The sequence below is a fragment of the Pelodiscus sinensis genome, chromosome 15, assembly GCF_049634645.1.
Source record: "Pelodiscus sinensis isolate JC-2024 chromosome 15, ASM4963464v1, whole genome shotgun sequence".
Lineage (NCBI taxonomy): Eukaryota > Metazoa > Chordata > Testudines > Trionychidae > Pelodiscus > Pelodiscus sinensis.
The window spans coordinates 19,755,998-19,780,962 of NC_134725.1; the positions used below are offsets into that span (position 1 = coordinate 19,755,998).

At 44.1% G+C, this 24,965-nt stretch overlaps 1 long non-coding RNA gene across 1 annotated transcript; it reads left to right on the forward strand.

The window, feature by feature from the left end:
* Positions 1-24: 24 nt before the first annotated feature.
* Positions 25-24,965, forward strand: LOC112547679 (uncharacterized). Its single transcript, XR_003091471.2, has 3 exons — positions 25-3,289; positions 14,140-14,268; positions 17,033-24,965. It is a non-coding gene; the product is annotated as an uncharacterized LOC112547679 (long non-coding RNA).

Consider the following 24,965-nt stretch of genomic DNA (forward strand, 5'->3'; position numbering starts at 1 on the left):
CGCTGTAGTGTAGACGTACCCTTCGAAAGTTAGGGTGTTGTTATAAACTGGGTGAAATTTTGTGATGTGCTAAATTAAAACCCCATGGAACCTGATAGTTGTGAACTTGCCCTTCACTGTAAGCCTAAGCCCTTGCCTAAGACAAAAGTGTATGTGCACTTACCCAGGCTCTTTTGATTAAATACTGTTTGGGGGCAGAAGTTAACCCTGTTACAAAATGTCATAGTTGGTAGACTCCAACACCCCCTACCACCAAGAAGCAATGGGACTTTAGAAGAGGTAACTGTAAAAGAAGATGGAGGAAATTGTCTGCTTATTAGCAGAACAGCAATTAAAGACTGGAACTCTCCTACAACTTGTATAGAGTCAATAAAAGCAGCAGGCAATACATCTAGGGAGCCATCTAGGGAGATTGGAGTCCCCTCTCAAAGACAAAGACAAGCCCCTCTGAGGTATGTTTCCCATGCAGGTCAGAAGATTGTAGGTAGAATACTTGCCCTATTGAAGATTGGCACTGGGGGAAGGGCATATGATGGATGGTGAGAAAAGACAAACGTTTGGAACAGCCCATCAAACTCTTGTGTAGTATATAATTGGTTATCTGGATTTTGTAAGCCCCTCTATGTGAAAAGGGACAGGAAAAGCACTACACACAGAAACAACAGATATTTTAGATCAGGGTACCAGACTACCCAATTGGGATGTTAAAATGTGTATGAGGGTATATCTACACAGCAAAGTTATTTTGAAATAACAGCCCTTATTTTGAAATAACTTTCCTAGCGTCTACACAGCCAAACTGCTATTACGAAATAAATTCAAAATAGAGGAGCACTTATTTCAAATTTGGTAAACTTCATTCTACAAGGAATAACGCAAAATTCAAAATAGCTTATTTTGAAATAACGCTGTAGTGTAGACATACCCCAACTGATTAACTCTATAACAGCTGAAAATTCCAGCTGTATTATGGTTACATGCATATTATGGTTACATTATTTTACAAATAAAATACAGTGGCAGCCCACTCCCTGGGAGCAGGTGCATGCAGGGAGCTGACTTTTAATCTGGCTCTCCATGTATACTGACTCCCAACTGCTGCTCCCTGAGGCAGCAGTGTAGGGAGGCAGCAGCTTCCTAGGAGCCAGACCAGGAGCTGTGTGTAGCCATGTTGCTGTTTGGGTAACCAATAAGCATAAGCCTATCAGTTACCAATATAAAAGACTATATGCTTATATCCTGGCTACCCAAAGAGGATGGGCGCAAGCTAAATGACAGAAGTTGTGCCAAAGTTATCTGAGGAACTCCAAACAGAAATAAATCCTGGGAAGCATGTGTGAGTCCAGGCAATAGTCACAATGCAAACTGGGGCCCAAGGGGAGAAAGCTGGTACCCAAATGGTGCACCAGAGGGCTGCTATAAAGACCCTGATGACAGGAGGAGGGGAAGGAGTGGCCACTCAAATGGGTAACTGTGAGGTAAAAGGAGAAATGTGAGTAGCTCAAGCAATTTTCAGAGAACAATTGGCTGAGGAATGACCAGCAATCTTAGATGCAAGAGGTTGTCTGCTAATAAAGGTGAGCGAACTGGAATTGGAGCTGGAGCGTCTGGGAACCCAGGCCATTCAGGAATGTAGCCAGCCACACCAATGAAATGGCTATTGGGAAAAGGGTATTCCCTCTAGGAGTCTGTTGGCAAAGTTCTAAAGGGGGCATGATATATAACAGGTTGGCTTATCCTATGGGCTGGAGTTTAGCCAGTCAGTTCTAATAAAAAGGGGAGAGCCCCAGATAGCTGCAGCTATGCTGTTGGATACCCCTCCGGGAGGACCATGACAAGCAGGAGATTGCTTGTGGGGGGACCCTTACTGTGTTTAGGATCAGATGTCAGAAGTCCAGGGAGTTGGACCTGGGAGATCAGACCACAATGGAAGAGCTAAGGACTTTTTATTTGTGTTGTTAAAATGTTGTTGTTTGGTTCTAATATTAAACTCCCCCAAACTGAGGTATTTTTAACCAGAGAGAGCCTCCTAGGAGTTCTTAAAGGTCTCTGAAGTGAGGAAAGACAGAGGTGGGAAGCCTGCAGCGATACCCCTGGTCAAGAGGGAATGCTCACTGAGCAACAGTCCTATTACAGAACTGTAAGGTAAGAAACTGCTCCTTCTGTTCATGGTTTCTTCTGCATTTAGATACACAAGATTTTGTATGTTTCTTGTAAATAAACAAGATGGCATCTCAGAAATAGCAGGGTTCCATCAATTTCTACTTGACTTGAATAAGACTGAATATTTACAACAGTTTTCTATTCCAGTTTGAATTCATAGTGGCAAAGTCAGACTTTCCCAGCCTAAATAATGCAACAGCCTCACTATCGTTGAAGTGAATACACCCTGGGGAGCATAGGTAATGGAAGTACCATTGCCGCACTCCAGCTCGAAGTGATTTCCATTATGTACAGGGTTTACACTTTGGTTCAATGGCTCTCAGTGCCCCCACTATAAAAATTGTTTCCATACCCGTGCCTGGGAGGCTTAGTTGGCTCAATTCAACATGATAATCTCAAATGAATGGCTGGGAAGGACAGAAAGGGGGTTTTCTAATAGCCAGCTTGGTGGCCCAGCACTGATAGTGCCGCAGAACTTACTTCTAAGCAGAGCTGCTGATGAGGATGCAAAGGGGGCAGTTGCCACAGGACCCAGCAATTTTCAGGGGCCCTGAGCTCTGGACCCCTTTAAATTGCCCCCAGAACCCTACACAGTGCTGTCCAGGTGTCACTGAGGGCTGAGTTGGGGAGGCACAGTGTGGTACAGGTAGCACTGAGGTCTGGCTTCTCCTAGCCCCGTTCCTTCCGCCCGAGGCCATCCCCCTTCCAAAGACCCAAGGCCAAGACCCACCCCCAGGTCCATCACCGGCCCTGCCCCTAGGAAAGAGATAGTGTTATCCAGAACTGATAAAAGGTCTTGAATTGCAGTTTGGAGCTTGCTATCTATCTCAGCTGGCCAGCACACAGCTAAGTGCTAGAAGAGGTAAAGAAGAAGCTCCAATCTGAACTGGAAGAGGACCTAAGGAAGACAGTTGTGTTCCTGGCATTCTCTGGAGCCTTCCAGATAGGGTGACAATGGACTAATTTATAGACATTCATCTCAACTTGCAGATCCAGATCAATGAAAGGAGATTAAAGACACTTGGAGAAGTTGGGGAATTTTGCCACAGAAATTGAATCTTTTCTTGTAGCAGTGTGACAGAAGAAGAAACAGCTGCTAGTGTGGAAGATGAGCACCATGTGCCTTGTAAGTACAGCTCTGTGTCTAATATGCATAATAAAAGAGAGGATTTTAATTTGATTCATATTGAATTATAACAGAATATAAACTTGATTTGTAAAACAAGAGAAATTGGAAATAATGCAAAAACTAAAGGAAACAGTTGTGTCAAATGCTACTACTGTGATAAAACTGGCCAAAGAAGGATTGTTATAAATCTAAGGTAGGCCAAGACAGACTACTGCAGGGGTCTAGAGAGACACTTTGAGAAATAGGGGAATGCCAACTGAAGGGGTAAAGCTGCTGAAGGGACAGGGATCAGCCCCACAGGTTCTGTTCAGATCTGGGCAATTAAACAACAATAATGGGAGTTTGGTTATTGGGTAAGTGATAGGATTTATGATGTGTACAAAGATAGTTGACACAGCTGCAAATGTACCAGTTATACTGCTGGGGAAAGTCCATGCTCCTGAGTGTGGGAATAAATCATGAGCTGAGCATGTTTTTAATCTTTTGCCTAGGAAAAAAAGCTTCTACTGGAACGTTGCTAAAGTTCCATATTATGCTCAGGAGAAAGTGGTGTGACACTAGAAGAGAGCAGCAGCTCTCAGCCACGTAGGGAAGAAAAAAAGCCCTGCAGAGCCTTCTTTGCTGTATCTGCCACGCCAGCTCAGGAGACAGGGGAAACAGGGAAACAGACAGCATGGAATTCTGAGGGGGTCAGATGGGCTCATAAGGATTAGTATGGAAGGACAGATTGGAATATGGGCTAACGGGAAACGGAGATGCAGGGCCATGGGGGGAAGAGGTGCAGGATCAAATGGGCAGAGGGTGTGTGTGTAAAAATCTACAGGGGACAGGGGGATGACTGAGTGGGGACACAGAGATACGTAAGGACAAGAGAAAGGGATGCCGGGCCACATGAAGATGGGGGAGTGGCTAAGTGGGGCACAGAGGCTGTGATGGCGCGTTGGGGGTCCCCCATCTCCTGCACCCCGAAATGGCACAAACAGAGTGCACCAGCCGGTGGAATAGAGGAAGTTTATTGCCTCTCCAGGATACAGCACAGCACAGATGTAATCTGGTCACAGAGCTGGGCTAGGATGCCTCAGGCCCCCTTGAGATGGGGGGAGACTGGACCCCTAAACTCCAGCCCCTTTCCCTAGGCTGTCTCCTCCATGCTCCCAGACAGCAACTAACCAACACTCTTCCAGCCCTGCCCCCCCCCAGCCAGGGCAGCATTCCACCTTCCTTTGTTCCTCTCCATGGGGGGTGTCTGGTCATACTGGTTGAGAGATCCCTTTGCATAGTGACTCATCCTGTTTTGCTGGGTCGTGGTATCCACGGCAGCCAGTAGGGGTTACCCCAGAGCCAGCAGCATAGAAACCAGCCAGGTTCCCTCACTACGTCACAGAGGCATATAGGGATGAGGGAGCAGGGCTACATGGGGGTGGGAGGATTTGGTGTCAGAATGAGGATGGAAGCACACTTGGGGACAGGGCAGATGTGCCTGAATGGCGGAGACTAGGTAGACAGTCCCTCTTCAGTGTGTTCTCTGTAAGTTGAGCTCTTGGGCAGCCACCTAGGAGAGATTCAAATTCCATCCAGATAATCACATTTGCGCCCCCAGTGGAAAAAACATGTTGCCAGCCATTGGCGCTCCTCTGATCAGATGGGTGGAATTTGAATCTCTCCTGGGTGGCTGCCCGAGAGCTCAACTTACAGGGAACACACTGAAGAGGGACTGTCTTTTAACCAGTCATCAATCCATGAAAGCACCTTCCCTCTTATTCCATGACAACTTACTTTACCTAAGAGCCTTTGGTGAGGGACCTTGTCAAAGGCTTTCTGGAAATCTAAGTATATTATATCTACTGGATCCCCCTTGTCAACAGGTTTGTTGACCCCCTCAAAGAACTCTAGCAGATTAGTAAGGCATGATTTCCCTTTGCAGAAACCATGTTGACTTTCTTTCAATAAATTATGTTTATCTATGTGTCTGACAATTGCATTCTATACTGTAGTTTCAACTAATTTGCCCAATACTGACGTTAGACTTACTGGTCTGTATTTGCCAGGATCACCTCTAGAGCCCTTTTTAAATATTTGCATCATATTAGCTATTTTCCCGTCATTAGGTACAGAAGCTGATTTAGAATCATAGAATACTTAGGACTGGAAGAGACCTCAAGAGGTCATCAAGTCCAGTCCCCTGCCCTCATGGCAGGACCAAATACTGTCTAGACTATCCCTGACAGACATTTACCTAACCTACTCTTAAATATCTCCAGAGATGGGGATTCCACAACCTCCCTGGGCAATTTATTCCAGTGGTTGACTACACTGACAGTTAGGAACTTTTTCCTAATGTCCAACCTACACCTCCCTTGCTGCAGTTTAAGCCCATTGCTTCTTGCTCTATCTTCAGAGGCCAAGATGAACAGGTTTTCTTCCTCCTCTTTATGACATCTTTTTAAATACTTGAAAACTGCTATCATGTCCCCCCTCAATCTTCTCTTTTCTAAACTAAACCCAATTCTTTCAGCCTTCCTTCATAGGTCATGTTCTCTAGACCTTTAATCATTCTTGTTGCTCTTCTCTGGACCCTCTCCAATTTCTCCACATCTTTCTTGAAATGTAGTGCCCAGAACTGGACACAGTATTCCAACTGAGGCCTAACCAGCACAGAGTAGAGCGGAAGAATGACTTCTCGTGTCTTGCTCACAACACACCTGTTAATGCATCCCAGAATCATATTGGCTTTTTTTTGCAACAGCATCACACTGCTGACTCATAGTCAGCTTGTGGTCCACTATAACCCCTAGATCACTTTCTGCCATACTCCTTCCTAGACAGTAGCTTCCCATTCTGTATGTGTGAAACTGATTGTTCCTTCCTAAGTGGAGCACTTTGCATTTGTCTTTATTAAACTTCATCCTGTTTACCTCAGACCATTTCTCCAATTTGTCCAGATCATTTTGAATTATGACCCTATCCTCCAGAGCAGTCGCAACCCCTATCATCTGCAAACTTCATAAGTGTACTTTCTATGCAAATATCTAAATCGTTGATGAAGATATTGAACAGAGCCAGTCCCAAAACAGACCCCCACTGAACCCCACTTGTTATACCTTTCCAGCAGGATTGTGAACCATTAATAACTACTCTCTGAGTACGGTTATCCAGCCAGTTATGCATCCACCTTATAGTAGCCACATCTAAGTTATATTTGCCTAGTTTATTGATAAGAATATCATGCGAGACCATATCAAATGCCTTACTTAAGTCTAGGTATACCACATCCACCGCTTCTCTCTATTTAAAGGTTAGGTTACAAACCACAGATAACAGTTCTGCAATTTCCCATTTGAGTTCTTTCAGAATTCTTAGGTGAATGCCATCTGGTCCCGATGACTTGTTACTGTTTATCAATTTGTTCCAAAACCTCCTTTAATGACACCTCAGTCTGGGACAATTCCTCAGATTTGTCACCTAAAAAGAATGGCTCAAGTTTGGGGATCTCCCCAATATCCTCATCTGTGATGATTGAAGCAAAGAATTAATTTAGCTTCTACACAATGACTTTATCATCTTTGAGTGCTCCTTTAGCATCTCAAACATCCAAGGGTTCCAGTGGTTGTTAGGTAGGCTTCCTGCTTCTGATATACTTAAAAAACATTTTACTATTACTTTTTGACTTTTGGCTAACTGGTCTTCAACTTCTTTTTGGCTTTTCTTATTATACTAGCCAATAGCCCGTCATAAGATGGGATTTTCGGGTCTCTCCTCCACGTCCTATTCCCTTTCTATCTCGGTCTTCTCTCCTGAGCCACTGGTCTCTCGCTCCATCTCTCTCTCTCTCTCTCTCTTTCCTCCTCCTACTGCCTCCCCCTCTCTCTCAGCTCTCCTCCGCCTTCTGCCTCTCTCTTTGTCTCTCTCTTTCTCTTCTCCTCCTCCTCCTGCCTCTCACTCTCCCTCTGCTCTCCTCTACCTCCTCTCCGTCTCCTCTGTTCTCATTTCCTCCACCTCTTCTCTGTCTCCTCCATTCTCATCTCCTCTGCCCTCCCCTCTGCTGCCATAGGGTATGCACGCTCATCCAGGCCCCGCCCCTTGGCCGTGTACATTACCGCCCCACCCCCCTTCGCCTCCCACCATGGCGCTCGGCTGACTTCTGCGCCGTTCAGCCGGGCCACCACGTGAGAGCAAGCGGCCATTTGCCCTGCTTGCTCTTACATGGCAGTCCGGCTGAACGGCACAGAAGTCAGTCGAGCGCCACGGCAGGAGGCGAAGGATGTTACAGAGGCAATAGCGCCACCCAGAGGCAACAGAAAATGTTACACCGTTACAGAGTCACAGACATTGTACTATATATATATATATATATATATATAATTTTTGCACTTAATTTGACTACGTTTATGCTCCCTTTTATTTTCCTCACTAGGATTGACTTCCACTTTTTAAAAGCTGACCTGGGCCAGCCTTGGCCGTACTGTGGGTCTTTTATCCCAGTATGCACATACCTCTAGCTGCTAAAGCTCTTGTGAAACTGAATCAGGAACAGATCCCTATTCATTTCCTGAATATTTCTGACAGGCAATATATCATAAAAGAAGGAAAAACTACTTCAGCAGACAATAAAGTGTGATTTAGTATTTTCAGACTCTTGTGACTGATTCTGTCTTGAACTATCCCTATTTCAAAATACCTTTCCTATCTGACACAGATGCTAGCACTTGGAGTGAGGAAGACAGAGTTTCAGCTTAGCTGCCCCTGGGAATCAAAGAATATAGCTGTGAAAGTTTAGGCTGGAAGCATGATATTGACCAACCTTTGAATAGTGTTTTGAGATCATTTGAACTGTAGTTTATTAAGTAAAATACAGTTTCCTGTCATCCATGGCTTTTCATGCAAGCAAGATCCCAAAGTGGTTAGCAGTTGGGCAGCATGCAACTTGACAGCAAAGGGAATATATAATGTCAAAATAAAACCAAGAGGGGGTTCATTTCTGATAGGTAAAATGGACAGAGAACCAATATCATTATTTCTTTTATGAAAGAATCATAAGACAATCTACAATTAACAATCAAAAGCCTTGCACAAAATGTTCAGTGTATTCTGATTATAGTTACAGCAAGGGCTGATTACTTTAGGTTTGACACAGACTTGGACAGGGCCTGTCAAGGCTTGTGACGTAGTGGGGGTACCTGGCTGGTTTCTATGCTGCTGGCTCTGGGGTAACCCCCACTGGCTGCCGTGGGTACCACAACCCAGCAAAACAGGATGAGTCACTATGCAAAGGGATCTCTCAACCAGTATGGCCAGACACCCCCCATGGAGAGGAACAAAGGAAGGTGGAATGCTGCCCTGGCTGGGGGGGGGGGGCGGGGCAGGGCTGGAAGAGTGTTGGTTAGTTGCTGTCTGGGAGCATGGAGGAGACATCCTAGGGAAAGGGGCTGGAGTTTAGGGGCCCAGTCTCCCCCATCTCAAGGGGGCCTGAGGCATCCTAGCCCAGCTCTGTGACCAGATTACATCTGTGCTGTGCTGTATCCTGGAGAGGCAATAAACTTGCTCTATTCCACCGGCTGGAGCAGTCTGTTTGTGCCATTTTGGGGTGCAGGAGACGGGGGACCCCCAACGCGCTGTCACAAGGCTATCCCCCCATTCTGGTACTCCGAGTGCAGAAGGTGAGGGCCTGCAAGAGACCTTAAAACAGTGGTCTCTAAGCTTTTTACACTCAAGATCACTTTTTCAGTGTCAGTGCAAGCCAAGATCTACCCCAAGACCCCACCCCTTTCTTGAGGCCCTGCCCTCTCTGTTCCTCTCCTCTCCATCATTTGTAGTCCCCAGCCGTAACTCACTCTCACTGGGTTGAGACAGGAGGTGCGGGCTCTGGGGTGAGAATGAGGGATTTGGGTGTGGGAAGGGGTGAAAGGTGTAAGATCTGGGAGGGAATTTGGGAGCAGGAGGAAGTAGAGAAGGGGATGCTGGCTTGTGGAGGGGGCTTCAGGCTGGAGAATGTTGGGGTCAGGTGGAGGGTTGGGATGCTGTGCAAGCCACAGGCTTGTGGATGTGAGGGTGCAGGAATTCAGGTTGGGGTGTATGAGGGCTCAGGGCAGGGAGGTTGGGAGTACGATGGGCTCAGGGCGCAGATTTGTGATGTGTGGATGGTGCAGGAGTGTTGTGGCAGAAGACTGGGGATTGAGAGGCTCAGGTTTGGAATGTGTGTGTGGATGCAAGGGTGTTATGATGCTGCAGCCAGATGGGGGCTTGGCCCCAATTGTGGGCTTGTTGGCCAGGCTTCATTTTAAAATAAATATTATGTCCTACACAAATGTTCAGCATTGTCTTTATTTATGAGAGGGGCAGGGAACCTGTTCTGAGTCAAGGGTCACTGACCCACAGAAAAATTAGTCAGGGACCACCCAAGTGAGATGGAAAAAAACAACCCCTCCAAAACTCTCCCAGCCTCATTGATGTGGCCCCAACTGAGACACCTCCCCTTCCAGTACTCCATCCCCATGTAGGTAGGACTGAGGTTCAAGGCCTCAGGCCAGATTAACTCTTCTGGGATTCCAGAGTTAGTGGAATTTGTGGGCCCCTCTACACTCTGAGATGGGGCCAAAAAAGAGGAATCCATTGTGTGGGACAGGGCTGCCAGTGAGTGGGACAGGGATGGAGTGTAGAATCTGTGTGGAAAATACAGGCTACAGGAACAAGCTGGGGGTAGGTGTCTGGCCCGGAGGGAGGGGGCAGGAGCAGGGTGCTGATGGGTGTTTGGCTAGGAGGCAGGGGCAGGGTTCTGGATGAGGTCTGGGCAGGGAGCAGAAGCAGGGTGCTGGTGAGGCCCGAGGCAGGTGGTAGGGCGCTGGTAGGGCCCTGGGCAGAGGCTAGTGGTGGCTGCAGCAGATGGGGCCCTGAGCAGGAGCAGGGTGCTATATCATGTCTGGCCAGGGGTCAGGAGGCTGGCGGGGGGGTTGGGCAGGAGACAGGGTGCTGTTGGGGGCCAGGGCAAGGTGCAAGTGGCGGCAGGGGTCAGGTGCTGAGTCTGAGTCTCAGAAGCATGTGTGCTGTTTCCCCTCTCCCCAAACAGCTGGTGTACTTCCTGAAAACCCAGGTCTGTTGTGATGTGGGGACTTCCTTCCCCCTGCTGCCATCCTATGTGGGAGGAGGGGGGGGAGTAGGAGTCCTGGGACCACGCCAGCTCCAACTGCTCAGGAAGTGCGCGCCCTCCTTTGCTCCCCACGACAGCTGCATGCTTCCTGAGCAGTTGGAGCTGGCGCAGTCCTGCAATTCCTATTCTCTCCCTGCCCCCTGCAGGAAGGCAGCAGGGGGAAGGAAGTCCCCGGCAGCGTGACAGACCTGGTTTTCAGGAAATGCACCAGCTGTTTGGGGAGGGGGAAAGCAGCACACATGCCTCCTGAGACACTGGCTCTGGTGTACAGCTGCAGGATGTTCCCCCCACCACATGCAGTCCTTTCTCAGGAAGTAGCGCCAGCACAGGCTCCTTCTTGGGGTGGGGAGGAATAGTGGGGGTGGCTGGATTGCCTCAAGATCGACTGGTTGTACCCCCCCTCGATGAACCAGTCATTCATGATTGAGTTGGTGACCACAGCCTTAAAAATACCCTGCCTCAATAGGCTTTTGCTTAAAAGTTCTCCAAGATCACAGATTCCTTGGCCTTGGGAGGTAGCTGCCACCACCCAAGTAAGGAAATCCCCCCTTTTTTTTTCTTGAGTCCAGGAGGAGGCATTTGGGAACTTCTTCCAGAGGGATACTCCAAGATCTTTTACCACAAGAGCACTTGAGAAAAAGAAAACAAATTCAAAACAAATGAATATAAAAAACCAAACAAATAAGTCTTAGGCATGTATACACAGACTTCCTGTTACCTTCCAGGACACGAGAATCAAATCACCACCTTTAAAAAAGTGATTTAATTAACAAAACAAAAAAATATATACTAGATAAAGCATACTTGGTTGGTAGGTGTTTAAAAGCAACTAAGAACAATTTAAAAATACAGATGAATTCCATCCCTGGGATACAGCTTAAAGTACAGTGTATGGAAGAGGGGCACATGGATTTAAGACAGAGAAGTTTAACCAAACAATAAAACAAACAAAAAAACCCCTGATCATATTTAAATGACATTCCATTCTCTATCTACTCACTGATCCATGCTTTGAAATCCAGTCCATTTCTGTGCCCAGTATTCTTTGTAGACATAATAGTTCTGCCTGTTTCAATTCATCTAGTTCCCCCAACTCCTGGCTTAAAACTCATGCAAAGAAGAAAAAGCAAGCAAGGATTCTTTCATTTCAAATCTTAACACCTTCCCCCATTGGCTGTCCAGGCTCCCTACCAATACCGTCTAGCTACCTGAGTTTAACCCTTTGATTACTAAAAGCTGGGATGTTCAGAAAAGACCAGCACTCCCCTTAAAAAAAAATCATAAGACAATTTGCAATTAGCAATTAAAAACACTCACATGAAATGTTGAGTATATCCTGACAGGGACAGACCACCATCACCAATCCGGGGCTAGGCCTTGACTGGGACTATGTTTGCCAGATGGCAACAAGGGCCAGGACTTAGTTGTTTGGTTTTGATATTCATCTATGAGGTCTATACACCCAGTTCCTAATAATTTAAGGTGTCAATTAGGCAGCTTTAGTATCCTCAGCCATGCTTGTATATTACTGAGTCTTGTAGGCACAGATCTCACCTAAAAAAAGAAACACTGCTTGGTGTGTAGAGCAGTTTCCCTTTGCTGCAACAGCTGCAGTTTTCAGACCTGCCTCATAATAATTTATCACATTCGAGTTAATAACAGTCTAAGGCTAATTCAATGCAAATTGCTCATGTAAATGACAAACATCCATGTAAATGGCAAACATTTAATTTTACTGTTTAACTGGTATTATCTATGAGGATGTTAAACAGTAAAATCTGCTCATATAGTTCTCAGCTCTGCAAAGCACTAACATATATTCTTCAGTGTCAATGGAAGCATTTGCATGCTCAAATTTAAGCATGCACTTAATTTGATGTTTGATGTTTCAGGGCCACAGGTGGCAGAAATTCATAGCATGTGGCAGTCTTTCAACACAAGGAAAAGTCACCCTTCACACATAACAAATTTGCACAGGCCTAGTTTATATAACTCAGGTCTGCTTACTGCAGTGTCTTCACTGTGGTGAGTAAGTGACAGACACTCTCCTGTCAACTCCACCCATGCTTCTCCTTCTGGTGGAGTACTGGAGTTGATAGGAGAGTGGTTGTTGGTTGTTTTATCACATCTATGCTAGACACAATAACCTGACTCCCTCCAGATCGACTGTTGCCCATTGATGTGACAGGTAATGCAGACATGCCCTAGGAAATATAAGGGAAGGTTCTCAGAGATCCAGTGCTACCAGTAGTTCAGTTGCAGAGATGATGGACTGCTAGTTCCCTGCTCAAAGACACTGGGTAGAAGGAAGAGCAACAAATGAAGAAAACAACATACATTCTGAAGTCCTTAGCCACATTCTGATCTGAAATACACATGCACAATGCTCGCTTGAGTAAGGGGTCATGGATTCATTTTGTGTCCTGCAACCTCATTACATTTCACACTTAATTTTCCACTTAGTGTGCAGCCTAACAGACAAATTATGTCATCAGAGGGACATCCAAAGTGTTAAATTCACCCCTATGCTGAGAGTTACCTCTTAAGTTTGACTATTTAAGGACATAACTACACTTCAGCTTATGTCTGCAAAACTTACATCACTCGGGTGTAAATAAAACTCCTCCCTGAGTACCATAAGTTACACCAACATAAGTGCCCATGTACATAGCACTAGGTCAGTTGGAGAGTGTCTCCTGATGACATAGTTTCTGCCATTCACCAAGGTAGTTGTATTATGCATATAGGAGAGATTTCTCTGCTGCAGCACATATGCAAAAGGTTTCACTTAAGTCTATCGTCTGATGGTGTAAATTGATGTATACTGTAAACCCTGACATTGATTTAGGCTATTGATGTGCATCTGTGTATAGGGGGTGCTGTACTGATGTGCTAGCTCTCTGTAAAGGGTTGGTTTTTCATCCAGAACTCCCACTGATGCCATATGAAGTTTTGTGAATATATCTGAGGGCAAAACTTTGGCCCAATAAGGGCAGCAGCATAATTTACATCGTAAATTACCCTTTAACGGGGGCAAAACTCCATATGAGTAATCTGGCTGTGTTGAGAATTGTGTCAGAGTTGTATAAAATGTTAACCTTGGCCAGCAAAAATACCCAAAATCAGACTCAGTTTGAGTCCAAATGGCCTTTTCTTGTGACTTTATGATACATTTGGAAAATATTGTGTAGCATTTCCAAATTGCCTTCAAAATACAGCTATATATTCAGCAACCAGTAACCTTCTCATGTGTGCTGTGTTTCATCATCAGCAATTGTCTTTGGCAGGACATAATTTCAAATCTTCTACCTGGGATGTCTGCCAAATATTTTAGAAAAGAGATGCGATGAAAAAGTTATTTATAAATGGAAATATTTATGCCTTACACTTATTAGGCTTGGGACTGAGTGACAGAAATATGATGTACTACAATGAGTATTTGTAACAGGAGAAGAAGCTTGTCACAATTTTCCAGTCACTGAACAACTCCTGTCCCCAGAAAACAAGACTCCAATAAGTCTCAGCTGAAATAATATTAGTGGGACACAAACAGGCCAAAACAGAGGTACACACAATACATCAGAATGTAAAACAGCTCTCGGTTAAATTAGTGTACAGTTGGAATAACTCCATTCATTTTAATGGAAATACTCAGGTGCACCTGAGATCAGAAACTGTCCTTAACTTTGGCTTTTGCTTGCAGAGGCCCAAAACTGAATGGACATAGACACTGCACTAATTCTTGATAACTGAAAGTAATCCCTCCAGGGTAAGCTGGCGGGAGCTGTGTGGGGACGCTTGTGTGGCTGGGTCTCTTGCAGTGTCCTATTTTGTAAGTAACTAGAGGGCTATTTTCTGTTCCTAAAAGGTTTATACAAACAAGTCTGTTTTCACTAATTCTCTTACCACCAGTCATGCATAAAATTCCCTTTCTGCTGAGAAACCCAGATCCACTCTTATAAACATTGGTCCAAATACATCTCTCTTGAATAATGATAGAAATGTAGCCGTGTTAGTCTGGTCTAGCTGAAACAAAAAACAGGACTGTGTAGCACTTTAAAGACTAACAAGACGGTTTATTAGGTGATGAGCTTTTGTGGGCCAGACCCATTTTCTTTGAACTGAGGGAGTGGGTCTGGCCCACGAAAGCTCATCACCTAATAAACCATCTTGTTAGTCTTTAAAGTGCTACATAGTCCTGTTTTTTCTATTGAATAAGTTATCTTTATTCAAGTGCAGAGGCACATGTCTTCAAAGGTATGCCAGTGGTATTCCAATTGATTGCCAGTACCTTTGTGGATGTGGAACTAGTGCATGATAGTACTGGTAATCTCACTGACTTTAATGGGCCTACTTGTGTTTAAAGTTGGGCACGTTCTTAAGCATCTCGCTGCATCAGGATCTTAATGTCTTGCAAATTAACAGCAGTGTTTGAAAAGCTTGACTGGCTAAATCCTGTCTGCAGTTGCTAGTTTTTCTTGTATTGCCAGCCAAGAATGTCATATATGTGGCTGCATATTTTGTAATTTCTCCAGGCTCATAATTAGCATCATTTTTCTCATAAAGCAGTTCACTGCAGGGTTTCACATATAGAACTTCATTGCAGCTTGAACATGAAAAGAGACAAAATAGGATTTAGAAATTCTAAGTCAAGCTCATGCCTGGAATCATTTAAATGAGGTAAGGAAGTGATGGATAGCAGTTGAACTAGTCTTGGAGACAAGGCTAGGAAAAGTGGAGTGTATAAATTCTTCAGTGCTGGAACCTTGCCTTCCTATTGTCTGGAAAGCATCTAGCACATGGTGGGCCTAAAGTACGTAGTGTTTTTCATCTGGTAATCTCAAACATCCACAAACATCAGCAGAGCCGACAGCCACTGCAGGCCTGGGGACAAAGTGTGGGGGGGCCAACTCCAAACCCTGGAAAGGCAGAGTCTAGGGTGGGGTCAAAGGCAGACCTTAATGCCGCTCGGAGTGTGCGACTGGACCCTCCCTCAGGTCCTCAGAGCTGCGCAGAGTGGCAAAGCAGAGCTCCCGTGGCAATTTAGAGGAGCTCAGGGCTCTGGCCACCACCTGCAGCAGCGGTTGGGAGCTCTAGGCACCTTCAAAACACCAGGCTGCTCTGCATTTGCACCCTTTCCACCCCCTGACATCAGGCCTGACAAACATTGAGCCTCACAGCACTGTTGAGTAGATATTAGCAGCCCCATTTCATGAACTGGGTGGCTGAGATATATTTTAAGTCACTTGCCCAGAAACAGAACATAGAATTTCAGATCCTTAGGAATGTAGTCTAACCACAGTTCTGCCTCCTAGGCAGAAAATCACCTTCTCATGCAGTTCACCAGAATCTAATAAATTTCAGCCATACCTACCAATACTCAGCCATCAACAAATGATTTTTTCCTGAAAGAAAAAAAAATTAAACATCTGGCCCAACTTTATCTTTTTCTAAAAGTGAAAAATTAAATGTTCAGTTAACAAAATATGGCCATCCTAACAATTTTGATTTCTGAAAAGTAAAACTTTGTTTCAAAAGCTGGATCTTGCTTTGTAATAATCAGCATTTGTAAGATGCCAACCCATTTTTATACCATTCAATACTGCATCATTGCAAACCATCAGTACTTGTGCTTAGTTAACAAAATAAATGTTCACTGTTGCTTGACACCACATAATCAAATCATGGTTTTTCTCCCTAGTGACCACACTAAAATCCATTGATTATATTTCCATTCATTAGGTCATCTGCTCTTAATTAAGCCCTCCTGGGATGACACACGATTATTTATTATAGCATTACACTGGGTAACACACTTTCAGCATCTCTCTAATAAACTATTAGGCTATGTCTGCACAAAAACCCGTGGAGTATCCACACCTCAAGAGCTTTTTTGCACAAGAAAATTTAAAGTAAAAAGGCAGAACAGAGGGCTTTTTGCGGCATAGGTATACCTCTTTCTATGAGGAATAACTCCTTTTTGCACAAGAGTTCTTGCTCATAAAGGTGTCTATGGATGCTCAACAGGAGTTTCTTGTGCAAAAAGAGCCTATCAGAAAAAGCACAGGTGCTCTGATGGCCATTCTGTGAATAACAATCAGAATTGTCTTGCACAAGAGTGTCCTTGCAGTGTGGACGCTCTCTGCTTTTGAGTGTGGACATGCTTTTGCGCAAGAAGTTTTTGCGGAAGATCTCTTCCGCAAAAAGCTTCTTGCGCAAAAACCCTGCAGTGTAGACAAAGCCTTAGTTTCAGAAGCAGAATTGGATGTATATACCTAATGAAAGGTCTAATCAAAATATATAATAAGTTTAAAAATTGGGAATTACTTTATTTTTGCACCTGTATGACTTAAGAATGGCTTGTGTCACAAGTGCCATTTAGCAAGCTTGTTGGTTCATAGTTCATAGATAAAATCATTTAAATGACAAATGATGTTGAAAAGTAGTTTATAGCAGAAGCTATCTTCCATGATGATTTCACCAAGGCCTAGTATATATTACAGCAGAAAATTGACTTAAGATACGCAACTCCAGCTATATTAATTATGTAGTTGGAACTGACATCTCCTAAATCGATTTCTGTGCCATCCACACAGGTGGAGGTTGACAGGAGCAAACACTCCCATCAGCTTCCCTTACTCCTTGTGAAGAGCAGAAGTACCGGTGCTGATGGAGGCGCCTCTCCATTTGATTTAGCGGGTCTATACTAGATCGAACTCCAAGGATCGACAATGGCAGCATTGATCTTCCGAATCATCTAGACATGGTCTTATGCATATGAATAATTTTTTTGATTGGAGGAGTCTCTTGCCTTCCATGCATGAAGGGCAAACATCAAGCCTCATACTTCAAACTCTCTGCACTATGCAAGAGGATCGATCACAGGATGCTGGGGGCAACTGGATTTGTACCAACACAGATCTCCCTTAAGATCTGTAGGTTTCTATTCCTGTCTTATTCAATAGCTTCATGACTATAATATGCAGAAGACATATACAATTCTCTTAGTCATGCTCACTCTTCAGTGACATCATTTAAATAAACAACTTTGGTATCAATAAATTCAGGACACTCTGGGAAGTTCTCTCATTGTCTGGTTTAATGGGGGTCTGGATATGCTGTAGAAGTGACAAACTCAGCCCTTGGAAGGGGTGGAGTGCCTTACATCAATTGTTAGCAGTTGCATTAGTTGATTAAGGCTGTTGCTAAAGGAAGTTCCTTCCCGTCCTCCTCAGCTGGAAGGACAGTGGCTGTGACCTGGAGCCTGGGATTTTAAAAGAAGGAAATGGTTGAATTCTTAAAGCAGAAAAATGGAGTCTCCTGTCATCTGAGATGGTGGAACCCTTTTGTTATAAGTAAAAATACAACTTCAGACTTCCATAGCAACATCATATTCATGCATCTCAATCTCCACTAAGGTATATGAGTAACGAAAGGACACACAGCCCGTGTGGAATTGTGGCATAGGGCTTGAAATAATCATCCAATAGAGCAGTAAGTCTACGAGGTAGTCCTGGTCAATGCACTAGACTCTTGGATTGGCTTTAAGTGGCACAGAGCAGTTCCTATGAGGTGGGACTGGTGCCTGGCTTTCTGCTTTGAAGTGATGCAAAGGTCTTGACTGCCTCTCAGTAGACAGTGCCATGTCAGATCTCTGCCATTCTGGACAGTGGTCCTAGCAGGACTTGAACTGCCTAACCCAGGCACTGATCATGCAGCTGTTCAAAGGCTCCTGTTTTGGGGAATGGGAGTTAATGGGAGGTTCTCTGAGCAATTCTGCTTCTCAGCTCCCAAGCTCAAAACTAAAGTTAAAACCTCTTTGTCAGTCAGGCTGTTCTCTCCCACTGAGAAGCTTGAGCATCCTTGGCTCATCATTGGCCCAGAAAACTACTTCCCCATATCATCCTATGCAGAAGCCTCCTTATTAGCCTCAGCAGAAATTTTGAATCAATTTTTTCCTCTTGCATGCTTTGAAATGGTGTCAGTGAGCACTGATAACTGCTATTGTAGTCCAGAAGCTGGACATCCCTAGAAGCTCAGTCCAACTCCAGGAGGTGGCAAACTCCAAGCAAAAGTGGTAATACTTTTGTTTCTCCAAATGTGACTTAGCAGTTGCAAGTCCAATTCTATGCACTTCCCTTTTGCTTCCAATTCACTCTGATTTCCAACTGCTGTTGTACCATCCACGCACCCCCCAGCCTTGAAGTAATGCTGCCTAGATCTTTTAAGTGCTCAGCACACACCATTGTTTTTGTCTTTTCAAGTGAGACCTCACTGCTCTGCTTCCACTGCTACCTTTTCTTTGCACATTGCACTATTGTTTCTTGGAACAATAGTACAATAATGCAGCCATCAAATTTAGCCTTTTTCTGCTCATTGTATATACCTGGTCATAATTTCCAGATACAGTATATGTATTTTCTTTGACAGTTTCTTTTTGAGACATTCTCATGCTACAGAGTTGAATCATAGCAGATTTACTTGAATATTTCATAAATACTCTTTCAAATAGTAGTGACTAGTCAGATAAATCACATTCTAGCACTTCCACATCGATAGGATGGCACAAGTACTTCTACATGCGTATTTGAAATTCACTTGCCACGGACAATTCCTCCATGAAACTTTGCAATTTGCTTTACCCAAGCAAAACATGATCTCTCGGTCATTCGTGGAAAGCAAAAACAAATGAGGCACAAGCATGGCTGAATCAAGCAGATAAATATTAATGGAAAATTGTGCCTATTTGCTCAGTTCAAATATCTTATGCTTCCTTTTAAATGATGTTGACTGATAAGGTCAAAGAGTGAGGCCCAACTTCAAAATTCCTTTCTTTGGAGAGTCTGAGTCACAAGTGGAGTGTTGCTTCAATGCATTGTTATCCTTAGCTTTTTTAAATTAAATTTAATGAGTTTATACATGTCCCATTTCATAACCCTACAGTTAAAACTAATATAATGTTTAGCATATGCTGGATCTGCAATAGCCCAGAATATCATCAATATTTCCTTTAAGAAGGCCAAGAATAGGCCCATAGTATATGTCTGAACACATTTGGATCAAATGAAGGAGACAGTTTCCTCTTTATAAAAAAAAAGAAAAAAAAGATAGTCAACTGTAATTGTTAAAAGAGGGGAATGTTGGATGGTAATAAAATATGCCTGGTGCGGCTGGGAGTGCTTTTAAAAACACATTATTATCCTTTTATATGTGTTTTAATTACCATAATTGATTATTAAAATTTTTCTCGAAAGGTTCACAAACTCCAGGCCAGAGACCTACTCCTGCTTTTGTTCAAGTTAGTGATTAAAAACCCCAGGCACTGGCTCAGCCCCATTGTGGTCCCAGAGATTCCACATAAATTCCAGAAGTGAATCATGCACTGTGATCCTGAGTCTGATCCGGAGAGCTGCTGTAATGTGTGCTGTTGCCCCTATGAGCCTTACGGTAATCAATACTCCAACCAACCTCTGTGCCAGTATGACCACAGGCCGAACAGCTAACTCTGCACTTCTTGGCAATACCTCCTGCAATGGGAGGGGGCCTTATGGTTGCTTTATGCTGGGTTGTTGGTCAGCAAAAAGTTCTTTACTCAAGGTCCTGATTCTAATTTGATCTCAGTTGTTATCATTTTACACTGACAAAGCTTAACTCCACTGGTTTCAATGGAATTGTTCTTGATTTATGCTAGAGTGAGAAAAGATTCAGGCAAACATTCTCCTTATGGGTAGCTGTATTGGGGGCCATATCCTGTTCAGTTGCTGAATTAGTTGCACTGGGAGGAAGGCAGGCAATAGGCCTTATATTTAGGGGGTGATTAATCTGCCCACAGGTGTGTCCCAGTCCTAAAAGGTCTTATCCCTACCCCTCCTCCAACTTAGCATATGTGCTGCAGTCAGATACATATGCTGAATGTGAGTGCCTACATCCATAGGTGGCGAGTTATAGGGGCCTAGCTTCACTAAGTTTGGGCTTATATTTTCAGAATCATCCTGTCCATAGGGAGGACTGGGGCAATTGCCCTGGGCTCCACGCTTTGGGGAGCCTCACACTTCAGAGGGATGTGGGATACAGGGCAGCCTGGGAGGTTAGTGGGGGCCTGGTGCCAGCAGCAGCAAACAACCCAGATCCACCCCACTCTGCCCCCTCCACCTCTTTCCCTAAACTCCAACCCTGGCAGGCTGGGTCTGGCCCATGGAGGCCCTTATGCCCACCCCTGACCTTAGGTCTCCATTGCTCTTCTGAGCAAGGGTAGGATTTTGCCCTCTATTAGTAGAGGCACTGGTTATTGTTGTTGAAATTTAAGCCAATGACTTTAAAAGGTTAGAGTTAATTTTGCAGATGTGCAGATGTTTAAACTTTATTGCAGTTTAAATCCTGCCCCCAGACTGCTCCTGCACCCTCCCCCTTGGCCTCACACCCTGTCCCCTGGCCAGATACTCTACCCCCAGCCTGCTCCTGCATCCTCCCTTGTTTCTGCACTCTTCCCCCCTGGCCACAAACTGCACCTTCTCTTGCTCTTGCCCTCTTTTCCTGGACAGACACCCTACTCCTAACCTACTCCTGCACTCTACTTCTCATCCTGACTTTACACCCTCACTCCTTCCTGCACCCCACCTCACGCCAAGATCCTGCACCTCCATTCCTCTCACTAGCAGCCCTGTTCCATATACTGAACCACCCAGAGCCTAGGGGAGTCCACAAAATCCACTAACCCTGGAACCCCAGAAGAGTAAATCTGAACCTCAGTCCTCCCTGTTTCTCCCCCTCCCCAGTGGGGCTGGAGGGCCAGAGGAGCAAGTGTCTCAGTTGGGGGCCACAAGAGTGAGGGGGGGAGTGGAGGATTTTTTTGTTTTGTTTCTCACTTGTGTGGCTCCCAACTGATTTTTCTGTGTGTCACTGACCCCCAACACAAAAAAGGTTCCCCACCCCTGACATAAGTAAAGAAAACATAGGAACCTTTTATATTGGACATAAATTAATATTTTACTTTATTTAAAACTAGCAAAAATACCCAGCGTTGCCCATGGAAAATATAGTAAAAGTGTGACAAATAAACTATGTCAATTACATTAACATAGCATATTTTATTAGAAATTACTTTAAGAAATTAACATAGCTAGTGATGTGCTTACAAAACGACAAATCCCACAGGGTCTCCTTTCTCAATCAGGAAGGCCCATTTTCCTTTAAAGACTCTGTGCATACCAATACCTGCAGCCTCCTTGCCAGAAGCTCTTAGAAATGGAGGGGATGTCTCCTGGGCTCTCCATCAGCAGGAAATCACTGATCGCCAAGTAGCCACTCCCCGAATGCCTTTAGTGCACGCCCCATGAGGCAACCTGAATGGACTTCCTAGCAGCAGCTGGACCAGTTGCATTAATCAGACAAAGCGAAACACCTTCAGACCAGGTGCAATTAGTGATATCTAGATGATCAGAACATGCAGCACCTGAACGTCGCTGTTCTAATGAGAATGGGCTGTTCCGAGTGTACTGTGCCCTCTTCAGGTTCCACAGTGCTCAACACCTTGTCCTCCTTCCCACCACCTCTTTGTAGTGTGAGCTAAATCCTGCAAAGTGCATAATGCCCGTGGCACTTGCTGATAATGCACATAGCCCTGCCAGGAGATCGCAGGCAGCCCAAAGGAGGGCGAGTGGTAGGATGGCTCATTTGGATGTGGGGGGAAGGAAGCAACTTTAATTTCCAGAAGGGGTTCAGTCGGAGCCCGGCTGCGTGAAGATGTTGAGAGATTGTGATAGCTGGAGGCCACAAATTAGCCAGGCTAGATCCCAGCCAGCATCAGCCACATTTGAGTCTCCCCTGGAAACCTGCTGGTGCCCTAGTATAGGGAAGAGTCCAGCAAATGCCTATGATCAGGTGCTACTAAAAGCTAATTATCAGTGGGCCCAATTGGGGATCTGCGGGAACCGATTTCAAGATATAACCAATCCAGTGATTTAAGTTAGGAAATCAGGAGTATCCATGCAAAATTTGGTGTTTCTAGCTCTTACCATTTCTGAGATCTTTTGGAATTATCAGTGGGCCCAATTGGGACTCCAGGGGAACCGATTTTGAGATATAACCCATCCAGTTATTTAAGTTAGGAAATCAGTAGTATCCGTGCAAAATTTGGTGTTTCTAGCTCTTACCGTTTTGGAGCTAGGGACAAACAAACAAACTTTCAGAAATATTCATAAGAAAGACGAAGTTTGATAAACTAACATGAGCAAGTTAAAGTGGTCCACATTTACAGTTGTTTTAATAATTTAAATTAATATTTCCTTTCTTACTGGTTAAATTAAACCGCTCTGCCTAGCTGCAGCACTAGAAAATGGTTCTGGCATAATTATGTAATTAACAGAAAGTTTCCATTTGCAACTGGTGGTCCATGGAGAAGTTTTCATTGAGCCAGGTGGGCCATGGGCCAAAAAGTTTGAGAATCACTGTGTTGGGGGGGATGGGAGAGTGCTGTGTTGTAGAGGGCAGGCAGGGCTGGTGGCAGTGCAGCAGGACCACCCTCATCCATGCAGAGTGGCCTGGGCCTAGCCCTGCTGGGTGGAAGTCTCACCTGCACTCACCCTGCTCTGGCCTCACTGAGCAGGCATAGCAGCAGCAGGCAGAAGTTGGAGAGGGAGTGTGGGGGCCATGACAGCCACGCTGCCCATCATGAGTCCAGAGGATAATTTCTATAAAACCTTTATTGCTGTTTACATTTTTAGTACGTTATAGCAAAATCATTTTACCAATCACCATTTCCACTCCAATTTTTCATTAACCTCTCTTATGCACACTCATTGCATGACTATTTTGAACTCCTTTATATTTAAAAAAATCGTGGTCCACATTTACCAAAAAAAGTGCATCTCCTCACACAGAAATACCTGGGTATGGGCCTGATACTCATAGCCCAGGTTTCTGCTTTGGTATCTAAAAGACTCATTCTATTTGCTGAAAGTAATTGTAGGCTAAAATTATAACACATATGCAAATAACACATATGTTACAGCAGCAGCAGCAAAATAAACAAAAAAATAAAACAACTAGAAATTAAATAGAAATGTATGGAACTTAACAAACACTCGAGTTGATATGTTCAGGATGGGCTGAAACTTTAAAAAGAGCATTTTAAATAAATACTTTACATTTTTGTGGTGGTGTTCCAAATCTGTTGTATTTTTAAAATACTAATAATCATTATTAAACACAGAGTATGAGAGATTCTCAAAGAGCTTGATAAATAAAATACACACGTGTACCCATCCAAAGAGACAGAGTATTAGAGACTTCTGCTGATGATTGAGTGTAATTACACTGGAATGACAATTAAATGCTGCATCCATCAAATCAATAGTATTTCATATTCTAGCACAATGAGGTTATTCTGAAGTTGATGCAAGTTCATCTCAGTTGTAACTCCATTGATTTCTACAGCAGGGATAAATTTGATCCGCTGTTTAAAAGTTGTTTCTCTTTTCTGACAATGGGGAAATTTCAATCCTGCTGTAAATTGGTGTTACTTCAGTAAAATCAGTAGAGCTACATTTTCCTATTCAAAAGAAGAATGTGACCCTAAACTTTGGACATTTAATGAGAACTGCAGTTGACATACCTTTAACAGCACTGACATTCCATCGTGAGCTAAGCCTTTTGTCTCCCCTCCTTCTTGAGTGATCAACTGGAGAGGTGGTAGCTGGGAGCCAGGTGGGACCTCCACAGGGTGGAGAACAATTGTGGGGTGAAAATAGTTGCCTCTGGAAGAAAGAGAGGGAACGAGCATTGGGGAGGCAGAGTGGTCAGAAGTATTTTTTGGAAGCTGGGAGGGAGTCTAGCTTTTAAGGGATAAAAATGTATGGGGAAGTAGGGTATAGGATGAAGATTTGAGAATTAATATATTTTTCCATCATTGTTTGAAAGTAATTTATAAGAAAGCATACACAGTATATATCAGTATGATTATGGTACATTATTCCACGATAAACTGAAAGAAAAGTTAAGTTTAGTTTTAAAACTGTTTAAGAGGAAACTAAGAACTGAATCATTCAGAAAGATTGTCATTCAGAAATAGACATAAAGACAATGTCTGTGGTTTGTAACCTATCCTTTAAATCGGCTTCCGTACCTAATGACTGGAAGGTAGCCAATGTGACACCGATATTTAAAAAGGGCTCTAGAGGCGATCCTGGCAATTACAGGATCTAATTTCAGTACCAGGCAAACTAGTCGAAACAATAGTAAAGAATAAAATTGTGAGGCATGTAGAAGAACATAATGTGTCGGACAAAAGTCAGCATGGTTTCTGTAAAGGGTAATCATATCTTACTAATCTATTAGGTGAAGCAAAATGCAGGACAATGTAGCACTTTAAAGACTAACAAGTTGATCTGAGGAAGTGGGTCTGGCCCACGAAAGCTCATCATCTAATAAACCATCTTGTTAGTCTTTAAAGTGCTACATTGTCCTGCATTTTGCTTCAGCTACCCCAGACTAACACGGCTACATCTCTACCACTAATCTATTGGGGTATGT